The sequence below is a fragment of the Aquila chrysaetos genome, chromosome 2, assembly GCF_900496995.4.
Source record: "Aquila chrysaetos chrysaetos chromosome 2, bAquChr1.4, whole genome shotgun sequence".
NCBI classification, from domain to species: Eukaryota; Metazoa; Chordata; class Aves; order Accipitriformes; family Accipitridae; genus Aquila; species Aquila chrysaetos.
This window is the reverse complement of record NC_044005.1, coordinates 59,338,496-59,350,088: the sequence shown is the minus strand read 5'-3', so window position 1 is coordinate 59,350,088 and position 11,593 is coordinate 59,338,496. Positions and strand designations below refer to the sequence as shown.

General features: G+C 38.8%; 1 long non-coding RNA gene across 1 annotated transcript; it reads right to left on the bottom strand.

Moving 5' to 3' along the window:
* Window positions 1-2,198: 2,198 nt before the first annotated feature.
* On the bottom strand, window positions 2,199-5,202 carry LOC115336085. The gene is made up of 4 exons (XR_003921607.1): window positions 5,117-5,202; window positions 3,999-4,063; window positions 3,318-3,442; window positions 2,199-2,765 (listed from the first exon to the last, which is right to left on the bottom strand). It is a non-coding gene; the product is annotated as an uncharacterized LOC115336085 (long non-coding RNA).
* Window positions 5,203-11,593: the final 6,391 nt, after the last annotated feature.

Here is an 11,593-nt window from a genome sequence, read left to right as displayed (position 1 = left end):
AGGTCTTGCACCCCAAGATCAGATATCGGTGGAGGAGAAGTGACCCCCAGCACAGTATCTTGTATTCAAGAGGCGGAAAGTCCCAGCTTCTAGCTCTGTAGCCAGTGGGAGCTTGTTTTCATACAAAAATCTCTGCTGACTACAAATCACGGACAGCCTTAACTCTCAATAAGAGATAAGGTTTCACTTTAGCTACTAGACGACTGAATAAGAGGGGGCTGGAGTGCATGCCCTGTGAGAGGCGGCTGAGGCAACGGTGTTGTTTCAGCCTCAAGAAGAGGTGGCTTTGGTGGGACCTAACAGCAGCCTTCCCATACCTATGGGAAGCAGCAGAGAAGGGTTCAGCAGAGATTGACAGAGGAGAACAAAAGGCAATGATCATAAAAAGAAACAGAGTATGTTCAAACTTTATATATAAAAAAAGAGAAAAATCACTTTTCACCAGGCGAGTAATCAAGCATTGCAACAGGTTGCCAATACAGCCCGCAAAATCTCCATCCTTGGAGGTTTTCAAGACCCAACGTCCTAGTGCCTGAATTCAGTGTTCATCTTGCAGGAGGCTGCAATAGAAACTTCTAGATGTCCCTTCCAAACCAGACGATGCTTACTTGAATTTCTGGTTTGCTCAAACACAACTGTTGTTTCTGTGTACCTAATCTTTTGTGCTTTTACAGGTAACAAAATAGCATGCAAATCATTGTTTAAATGCTTACATGGCTAGAAGATAAGCAAGTTAGAGTGAAAGTGAATTAGGAAAGTAATATGAGAACGATGGAAATAAAAACAAAAGATGAAAGAAAGGGAACAGTTTATTAGGAGAATTGGGAAAAACTTTTCTGCTAAGGATAGGAGGAAGGAAGCAGTACCTTTGGGTCCTGAGCAACACTTTCAGAAAAGCAAAAAAGGAAAAAGAATAATGTGCAGTGGAAAGAGCAAGGTGAAAATTACATTAACAAATAAGCTAGTGGTCTAGCTAGCAGAAGTAATACACGAAAGCATAGCTATGATTTAATTGTGGGAATAGACTCAAACTAACATTATTTTTTAATGTTTTGGAGGAGGAAAATTGCTGATCGCAGTCATTTTAGGTGGAAAAGGGACAATACACTTGTATATCATCTCTAGTGCCCAGCAGTCACTAGGTCAAGTAACTGAAAGAAGAGGCAGACCCTTCCATTCCATCTAATATGTCTGATAAATAGCAAATGTCATAACAGCCAGGAGGAACCAATAATTTTAGTTGCTATAGGAATCTAAAGTCTCCAGAATTAATGAACAAACAACAAAAAAGGAAAATAGGTTTTAGAAGGAGTACATCCAGGAAAAAAATGATGAAGGGAAAAAAAATAATCAATTAATAAATTAATGACATAGACAATTAGTCAGCACGAAGTGCTTTGGACCAGATTTTCCCTACTGTATTGGGTTTGTGTGGCAAGGTTTTGGTAGCGGGGGGGGGCTGCAGGGGTGGCTTCTGTGAGAAGCTGCTGGAAGCTTCCCCCATGTCCGACAGAGCCAATGCCAGCCGGCTCCGAGACGGACCCGCTGCTGGCCAAGGCTGAGCCCATCAGTGATGGTGGTAGTGCCTCTGGGAGAACAGATTTAAGAAGGGGGAAAAGCTGCAGCAGCACAGAAACTGCAGCCAGAGAGAGGAGTGAGAACATGTGAGAGCACCAGCCCTGCAGACCCCCAGGTCGGTGCAGAAGGAGGGGAGGAGATGCTCCAGGCGCCGGAGCAGAGATTCCCCTGCAGCCCGTGGTGATGAAGACCATGGTGAGGCAGGCTGTCCCCCTGCAGCCCAGGGAGGTCCACGGGGGAGCAGATCTCCACCTGCAGCCCGGGGAGGACCCCACGCCGGAGCAGGGGGATGCCCGAAGGAGGCTGTGACCCCGTGGGAAGCCCACACTGGAGCAGGCTCCTGGCAGGAGCTGTGGCCCCGTGGAGAGAGGAGCCCACGCTGGAGCGGGTTTTCTGGCAGGACTTGTGACCCTGTGGGAGACCCACGCTGGAGCAGTCTGTGCCTGGAGGACTGCAGCCCATGGAAGGGACCCACGCTGGACCCACGCTGGAGCAGTTCGTGGAGGACTGTCTCCCGTGGGAGGGACCCCACGCTGGAGCAGGGGAAGAGTGTGAGGAGACCTGCCCCTGAGGAGGAAGGAGCAGCAGAGATGTGTGATGACCTGACCCCAACACCCATCATCCTGCGCTGCTGGTGGGGAGGAGTAGAGAAAATCTGGAGTAAAGTTAAGCCCAGGAAGGAGGAAGGGGTGGGGGGAAAGTGTTTTTAGGCAGAATTATTCAGTATAAGTGACTCTCCACGCACTGCATGTTCTCAGAGTCCCCTTTTGCATCTAAGCAAGGTGGGCCCTGGTTTCCAAGGTCAGAACCTTTGCCTGTAGTTTATAATATGATCCCAGATGAGCAAAAATATCTCTTTTCCTCCAGCTACTGTGACTGAGATGTGCAGTTTAATAATTTTTTTCACATCATATCAGAACACACTTTTTAATATCTTGTGCCTGAATCGGTCCCACATAGATGCAGCTGCTTTAGTGTTAAAGTTTGGATCCAACATGTGTTTTTGAAGCAAATTTCTCGGTCATCCCTTCTTCCTGTGCTTCTTCCAGTTCCACAATGTAAACCAATCTTGGAGTGCATGAACTTGATACATTTCTGATGAGAGGTAAATGGGTAGATGTGCTTCAGAGGTGTGTCTAGGGTACTCCCACTGCTACTTCAGTCTACTGGACCAGATTAGAGCTCATCTGAAAATAAAATTTAAAAAATTAAAAGAAAAGAAAAAAACCTCCAAACCTCACACTAATAAAAAAATAAATCCCATATTGCATATAGTGTACCTCTAAAGTACTCATTAACATTGGTTTAACTCTGTAGAATTGCTCCCGTTGATCTGTCCTACACGGTAACATGCATGTAGCAAATTAGTCCAGAATTAGGCATGCTTTAAAACTATTAAATTGCCATGTAATATATTAGAACTAAAAAGAAACTGAAGTCCTAGCCATAAAACTTAAATCAAAAAAAGAATAAAAAATTCTTAACTGTTTTACAATACTGGATTTAGCAACTGAACCATCAAAAAAGAAAGCAACTCCTGGGAGATCGAAAAGAACCAATCATCATAAATTACTAACTTGTGGAAAATCTAAGGACATGAGCTTATACATCAGACCACCTCCAGGAAATTATAGGAGCCGGTACAGTATTGTTTCAATGCATACCAATATATTATCAAGCATAATATGCAAAACGCAGAAAATCCCAGCAGTCATCAATTCTCATTTGTGTGTAATTACCTGTAAAATATCTAGATAAGTTTGAATCATTCAAGCCACTGGTGTTCTCCATGACCAGCCATTTCTAATAAACATACATGATCAGTAACAGTTCTGCTTTCTTAACAGTGAGCTTGTAGAATTATCTGCAGAGACAAAAGCAGTAATAGGAAGAGAATGAAGTATGCCCTGTGGGATATTACTAGGCAGTACATTCATTAAGCAGTTCTTATGATGCCATAAATGCGTTAGTCATAAGAACCAAACATAAAATCCCAGACTTTCTAATACTCCAATAGGGACTACTTTGCTTTTTGTAATATACAGTTCTTCTTTTCAGAAAAACATACCAGTAGCTATTTCTTTACTAATGCAACTGATTTTTCTCTGGAACATGCTCAGAATATTACACGTTTATATATTTTATTATAGCTTTTTATACATTAGATTGGCATGATAAGACATTTAAATAATTCACCTGATTAAAGCTATGTTAAAAAATACCTCATGACATCATAGGGGAACAAAATTTTGAAAGGCATTATGAAATTGCAGTGCTGTAATAGTTTGGAACTGTTCTGCATATAGTGTTGTGTGAAATTAAACTGCTCCCGTATTTTACAAAGACAATACAAAAAATACCTCAGCCTGCAAGAGTAAATGGGAAAACATAGCTGACTTACAAAGCAAGTAGATTCCTACCTTGTGTGGGCAACAGGTAAGTGGTGACTGAGGGGATAATGAATATAAGGAGTGCCCTGATCTACCTGTAAGAAAGAACATGTAATGCACCAAGTTTGCATAGATGATCTCAGCTAATACTCATTTGTTTTCCTAGTAAAGCTACAGTCTAGAAGAAACAGTTATGGATGTGCTTAAACACACGCTGTAGACTCAGAATTGACCACTATTGATCGGGACATTTACAATATTCCTTTAAGGTGCATATCCATATCTTACTCAGTTCCCGGTTAAAACAAAACAAACAAAAAAGACTGATCAATTTACATGGATGAGAAGTGTGTAGACTTTGGAAACAGATGAAATAAAAATCAATATATAAAATATATTTTTTTTAAATTTATAAAATATAAACAATATTTACTCATCCTGAAGTTTAGTGTAGGGTTTTCCCCAGCATACAACAGCCAAACATCCTGATCCTAACACTCACTTTAGAAGCTTGATAGGACCCACATAACCTAAGTAACCAAGATTTCAGTTCCCAGATTAACAGCTGATTGCTCATTAATTACTAGTGAAAACAAACATCTCTAACCTATCTATGGCCTCATCCCTATACAGCTTTTGGAATCAGTGCAGAAAATCTACAAGCCCTGGACCTCCACATGTGTTCCTAGTTCATGTGAGATGATGTAAACCCTAACTCTAGTTAGCTGAGTACTTACAAGTCAGATGGGAACAAAGTTTAAATCAGACAACAAATGGCAAGATTCTTAGCATCATTAATCCTAAACCACAATGATGGGTTCACCAGAAGTTTTCCCTCCAGATCTATAAAATACACCATTTTGCGTCAATTATTAGTTTAGTGGAGTGCTTAGGTTACCACTAAAGCTGAAACAGCATTCAGCTGTATCCAGAAAGGAACCGCTACCTAAGCCAATTTTTCACAGAAGGCATATTCCTTCCCCCCCCTATGTAGAATAAACACTAGCTGGCTGTTTCTGAGTTCTTTGTAACTTTTCTCTCTGCCTTCCTTGCTAGCCCCAGCTCCCATTGCCTTGGATTTTAAGTGCCCTACAGCAGTACCTCCACTGTAATTTCAAAAGGAAGTTATGAATATATCCAAATACTACCTGTTCTTGAACATATAAGGTATCCTTTGGCTGAGTTGTCTTGCTGTGTGAAATCTTGTCTACAGACTTACAGAGCATTAGCAAGGCTAGTTCTTTATCCCGTTGTGAAGAATGGCAAAGATGCAACGTAAAGCATGTCTACCACAGTTGCATGTATTTTGACCACCTGGAACAAAACTTCAGTGCACTGCTAATCACAAGAAAATTCAACAGCAAATTGCTATGTTTGGGTTAGACACGTGTATCACAGATGAGTACAGCAATGAAACCAAATTAAATAAAAGCTTTTCAAGCCCATAAGAATGACTCCAAGCACAGAATTATGCTTCAGCAAAATGGTGAGGCTGAGATTATTGTATTCCATGATCTTTAACAAACAGGTAGGGGAAACAAAGGGTTTCATCAAGAGTCTTTGTGGTGACTAGTTAGTAATGTTTCTAGTTATTACCCTGTGGTCTCAGTGTGTGTTGATCAAATGACATATATATGACATGACTGATGCCTGTAAAAAAATTCAGTGCTTGACAAAGTATTGAAACCAGAGAAGCAGGAGACAGAACTTCAACCCATTTATAAGTAGGTTAGCAAATGAGTGGGTTTTTTTTCTCATATCTCTTTATGATGGAATCGTTCTCTTTCAAAACTGAAATTCAGAGTGGCAGGGGGATGAGGAAGACAGGATGTGCTAGACTGGCTTTTAAGTCTTGTTCTGTCATGAACCAAGACTTAATTCCCATTCTGCCATTGAGGCTACTGTTTCTTATAGGTTCAGAAGACCTAGAGATCCTTGTAGTTCCAGGTACATAAAATACACCAATATTTCAGCCAACTGATCTGAGCTGTAAAGTAAGGGTGAAAAACCTATCAGCAAAGTAGTAAATTTATAGGTTAAGCTATTCAGTATTTTGAGAACTGGCATTTTCTCCATTGCTCTGTCCTTGAAGAGGTGGGAATCGATTTGTGGATTGGTGTCTGCAAAAATTGTGCTAACACCACTTTACAATTTGCTGAGAATTTTAGGGCTTTGATTTGGCAATAATTGTCTACAGGACTTTGGCCCAGACTTTGCCTCTTCAGAGTATGTTCTAAGTACATAGATGGCAAATAGTTGTGAAAATGTGCAATATATGTTCTTTATCATAAAGCTGTCATGTTCGTCAGCACTTTCAACCATGTCATTCAGATAATTACAGACAGATTGCCCTATGGAGTATTTTTATTTTGGCCTTGTTGTGTCTATCTATGTGTTTGTTCTTAGACTTGCTAGTAACCCTTTATTTTTAAGCGATAAGGAGCAGATCACAAATCTAGCAAAACTTGGTAAGGTCAGTAAAGCCCCAAAGACTCTGAATGATCTGTTCTTTTGTATACATATGTTTTTGTGTTATCAAATACCATTTCTGTTGCTCAAGAGTTTTATCTAAATTGCAAGATTGTTAAGTTAAACTTTTGGGGGGTTTAGTGTTAATTAAGAATAAGGTCTTTCACATTGGGGCTAGACACTTAATTAACAATGCTCTAAGAAAAGACAAGCTGGGCTTAGGGGCAGTACCCCAATTCCTGGGAATGCAACGGTATCTCTAATAAAAGCAGTAGTTTAAATGTTGCAGAGACCGAGGCTTAGAAGAATCAAAGTATTTGGGGGTGTTTTGATTCAGGACATCAATTCTTTATTTTTGTTCACAATGGCAGTCGAAAGGCCTGCTATTGTGATCTCGTTTAGTAGGCTGTTGATCTAATTGAAAAATAGACAATAAACCTGTTATTTTAGCTTTGGCAGTGGATTCAGGTTTGTTGGTTGAATATCTCTTTATAAAATGGTCCCTGAAGATAGACAGGGCTGTGTGTTCAGAAGATGCTGCAGAATGGATTGATCCTTTAATTGAGAATCACAGTACTGGTGGCACATGGCTTCTTTGGAGAAGTTTACATGTGTCTGCACTGTCTTCTGAGATCCAGCAGCATTAGTCTCTGATCCCCCTTCTAGTTCCACCCCTTCAAATGTCTGGGAGTGTGGATAGTAATATACCCCAAGATAATAAGCCTTGATTTCTCTGATTTTATGCACTAGGCAGTTTTTCAAGTTATAAAGAAAAATAACACCAAAAAGCTACCAAGATTGCACATCATAATGTTATCCAATGTGCATGACTTCTTTCTTCCTTTCAAATCCGTTGCTCCTGTTGCATTTTTTTATCATTTCAAGTCAGAGTTGGGGGATTTTGTTTGGATGGTTTGTATTTTTGTTTGGATGGTTTGTATTTTTGTTTTTCTTTCAGGAGAGGGAGAGCAGACTTCATTGCTTTGAGGAGTTCTGCATCAATTGGAAGCAGAGGTTAAAACAAATAAAGTGATATTAAGTACATTTGGTTAACCCTGGAATTTACCATATATGGAAGATTAGTATTTGGAAATTACAGAGCTTGAAAAATCCCTATACAGAGATAGTAATATTAGAATTTACAATAGCTTTGAATAAACACATACAAAAAATTATTGTAGTGCCTGTTGCAAGATGGAGAAGTTGATGCCTGATTCCAGGGCTTTCTCCAATAATCATGTTTTCTTTGGCCTGCAAGAGATACATCATGCAGATAATTGTCCCCAGGAGACATTGTTAAGTTAATATTCTCAGCTGCTGTGGGAATCAGAAATTGTCTTGCTTTTGTTGCTTATTTTTCCCCTGTTCCTGCATATTGAGCAGACTGGGTGTACCCAGCATCAGGTACCTTGCTGAGATCTTAACAGATTTAAGCTGTACTTGACGTGGATTTATGCTTCCATTCTTTTAGTCCAAAGATGGCATCTGGCATTAATTCTTTGCTGGTTGAACTTCATGGGCCATACTTTTTAAGAGCTTTTTTTGGACACCGTCAGAAGGACAAGGTGCTGTAATTCAGTTGTCACTGAGCAGATATTTTGTATGAAGGAGTATTTTGAGGAACAGAGAATTATGAAACCTTGCTCAAACTTTACTCTTATTATGAGTATTTTGTCTAAGAGTCAGCAAACACTTTGAAAACTGAATAGTTTCACTATGTTTCACTAGTCATATTCTAGCTGATCAACTTTACACAAACTCTCCCTTTTGAACATGGGAAATGTTTCTTGAGTATCTTTGGGATTACTGGCATTATTTATCATCCTGCCCTTCTCCTCTGTCCTTTACCTCTCCCAGAAATCTACTTTCATATATTTGAGATCTTTAACATGTAAGCATGATATGGATCAACTTATCAGTTCTTCTAATATTGTAGATGTAGAATGATGTATTGAAAAAAAAAATATCCCTCCAGTGTGTGTAATAATCCCTTCTCCGTGGAGGGGGTCAGTATATTGTAAGGCACTAGTCATCACTCAAGTATACATGCATTACCTGTGCCTTGAAAAAAGCATGAAATTACACGTCTCTGTGATTTTCTAATTTTGAATGTTTTCTTGAATACTACCTAAGGCAAGGTGGTTGCAGATTGCCACTCTTTGTTTCAAACTTCTGTTTTATGACTCTAAGAGAGATCTAAACAGTTTCTACTCTGTTATATACTTTCATAAGTGATAGTTAAATATCAAAATAGGAATTATATTATTTTCTGTAATATATATACTTTAGATATATAGAGTAGATTACAATAGAATAGAATAGAATAGAATAGAGTAGAATAGAATAGAATAGAACAGAATATTTCAGTTGGAAGAGACCTACAATGATCATCTAGTCCAAATGCCTATGTACATATAAACAAATGTCTATATGTTTAGCTACATATATACCTGCACATAAACACTGTTTTCAGCCAGGATTACCCCTGGCCATTCATTCCTGGTTAAATGATACAGCCTATTTCTTTTTCTTATGTTCATCTACTATGAATAAAATAATAGACAAGTTCCATGGCTGACCTCTCTATTTTCAGGGTTTGTCCAATTGACTTCAGTGATTATCTCACTTCAGTAAGTCTCTGCAAAACCAATAATAACTGAGATATTTCTTCACCTACACTCTAATTAATGTGATATGGTCGCTCACTAATTTGTTTTTTGCCTTTGGAGTATTTTCATAATTTTTGTCCCTTAGATGCCTAGCAAACAGTTAGATACAGTCAATATTTGGGGATATTGAGAAGAAGAGAACCTGGATTTAGTAAGTCTCTAGCAAAATGCTGGAAGGCAAATGCCTTGCCTTGAATTTGAGATTTAATCCAACTGAAAGTCAAACTCAGTTTGAAGCCAGAACAACAAATTCTCTGGAAATGCATTAAAGCATTTTGTACAGTGTTGCAAGGAGAAATTCTCAGTGATATGAAAAGAGAATTGAAAGAGCATAAGAAATATAGTAATACATATTTTGTGCTTGATTTTGCTGGAACACTAATTCCAAGAAGATAGAAGAAATAAAGAGAGAGGCAGGTTGTCAATAAGAGTTCAAACAGTAAGGCCTGGTTTAAGCCATTTAAAATGTAGAAGGTAGTCATTGGATTTGGTTAATTTTATGTAAAAGCAAAATCACTGCAGCAATATTGCAAGATATCTTTGCTGCATGTGAAAATTATGATATGGAAAATACTAGGACCACCCAAGGTGAAGAAAAGACATTACTGTCAGTGGACATATGTGTATAAGAACATGAAATTGAAAGTTAAGGTCCCTACTAATTAATTAGAAAAAGGACAGGTGATGGAATTAAGTCAAATGGATGAAAAAGAAAAATGTAGTTATCCCATGAGATAAAGAGATAAACAAAAATAGAATTTGGAATGGTATCAGAATACCAAGAAAAAGGAAATTAACAGTTGTGTATTTAGACATTGATCAGGACTTAATATTGGCATGTGTCCAGTATGAAATTAGCAATAAATGGGAGAAGGAATAGAATCTCAAAACAGCACATTACATTTGAACAAAAATAAAATTGTACAACAATGTATTATAAGCCAAATTAGAAATGTCTCCTCTATTCAATACCTTCATATTCAACACTCAGTTTTCAAGTATTTATAGACTTTACAGAGGTTAACTATTCTTGCTCCAATTTCCCATGCCAGGTGTCTGCCTCGAGGCAACTTTACTCCATGAGGTTTCCATAAATACACTCTGGCCATTTCTGACAATGAGAAAATATGTTGTTTTGCTATTGGTAACAAATTCTTACAGCTATTTCACTGAAAAAGTTTAACTTTTTCAAGCTCTGCTCTTCCATGCTATGCATTGAAATTCTGCAGAGCTGTTTTTCTGCAAGTGATATGGTCGTTTTCTTTTTTTTTTCCCCGCAAAAAAATGATCACATTTGGAGTTGTCATAAGGCTTTGGGAAAGCACACAGACTCATAAGGGAACTCTGATATGGAAAATTTAGTTGAAAAACTGCAAATGCTGACTGGAATTTCTGACTACTGCAAAGCTGGGTGAAAAGGAATATCTGAAATTAGGTAAGACTTGATGAGCTAGAAAGCTTAAACTGAGAGCCTTTAAAAGAAGGACCTGAAAGGGGGAACACACTGAAGGGGAAAGGAGCCTGTAAAAGGAGCTGAAAGGGAAAACACACTGAGGGGGAAAGGAGACAGAGACAAAAGCAGAGTGAAGAAGGTATAACAGTAATATCAGGATGGGTACAGGGGTTAGATACTGGGACTATTGGACAGGGAGGTTCAGGGTACCAAAGGTAGGAAGAAGGCACCTGTTAAGTACAGGAGAGAAGAAAAAGTGGAAGAGAAGTAGCCTGACCCGCAGGCTGTTGTGTAAGTAAGTTATCTGTCCATAACTGAAGGGAATAAAAGAGACCTGTACATCCTTTTAATCAGCCTCCCTATATTTTTGTCATGTGTTTTTCTCTGGATGGTTTTTTGGGGGTTTTGTTGTTTTGTTTTTTTTTCCTGCCTGCACTATAGAGTTTTTACAGGTAAATAGACTGTTGTAGAAAGATGACAAAAGCAACAGAAAAGCTAAAAATGAAGTAATGCCATAGAAGAAAAAATGGGAAGAGTAACAAAGGAAGGGAGCAAATGAAGAACCAGATGAAAAATAAAGGGAAAGGACAGAGGAAGGGAAAGAGGGATTGAAATAGGGGATATCTGAGGGGAAAAAATGAAAAGAGTAGTCATTAGACTGACATAATAATTTAGGTTGGAAAGGAATTTTGGAGATCATCTAGTCTAATCTCTGCTGAAAGCAAGGACAAGTAGCAGGTTACTCAGTACTGTGTCCAGTTAAGTTTTTAAAATCTCTAGCAATGAAGGTCCAAAATCTCTGGGATCCTGTTCCTGGTCATAATCATGTTCATTGTGAAAACATCTTTTTCCTCATATCCAGCAAGAATTTCCTTTGGGAAGATTCCTTCTTGTCCTTGCACGGAGGAAGGACCTCTGAGACAAGTGTTGCTTTCTTTTCTCTAGGCAGAGGGCATTTATCCCCTTTCTTCTTCTCTCTTCTAATACCATGTGCTCCAGCCCCTTAATCAACTCAGGAGCCTTTTGCTGCATTT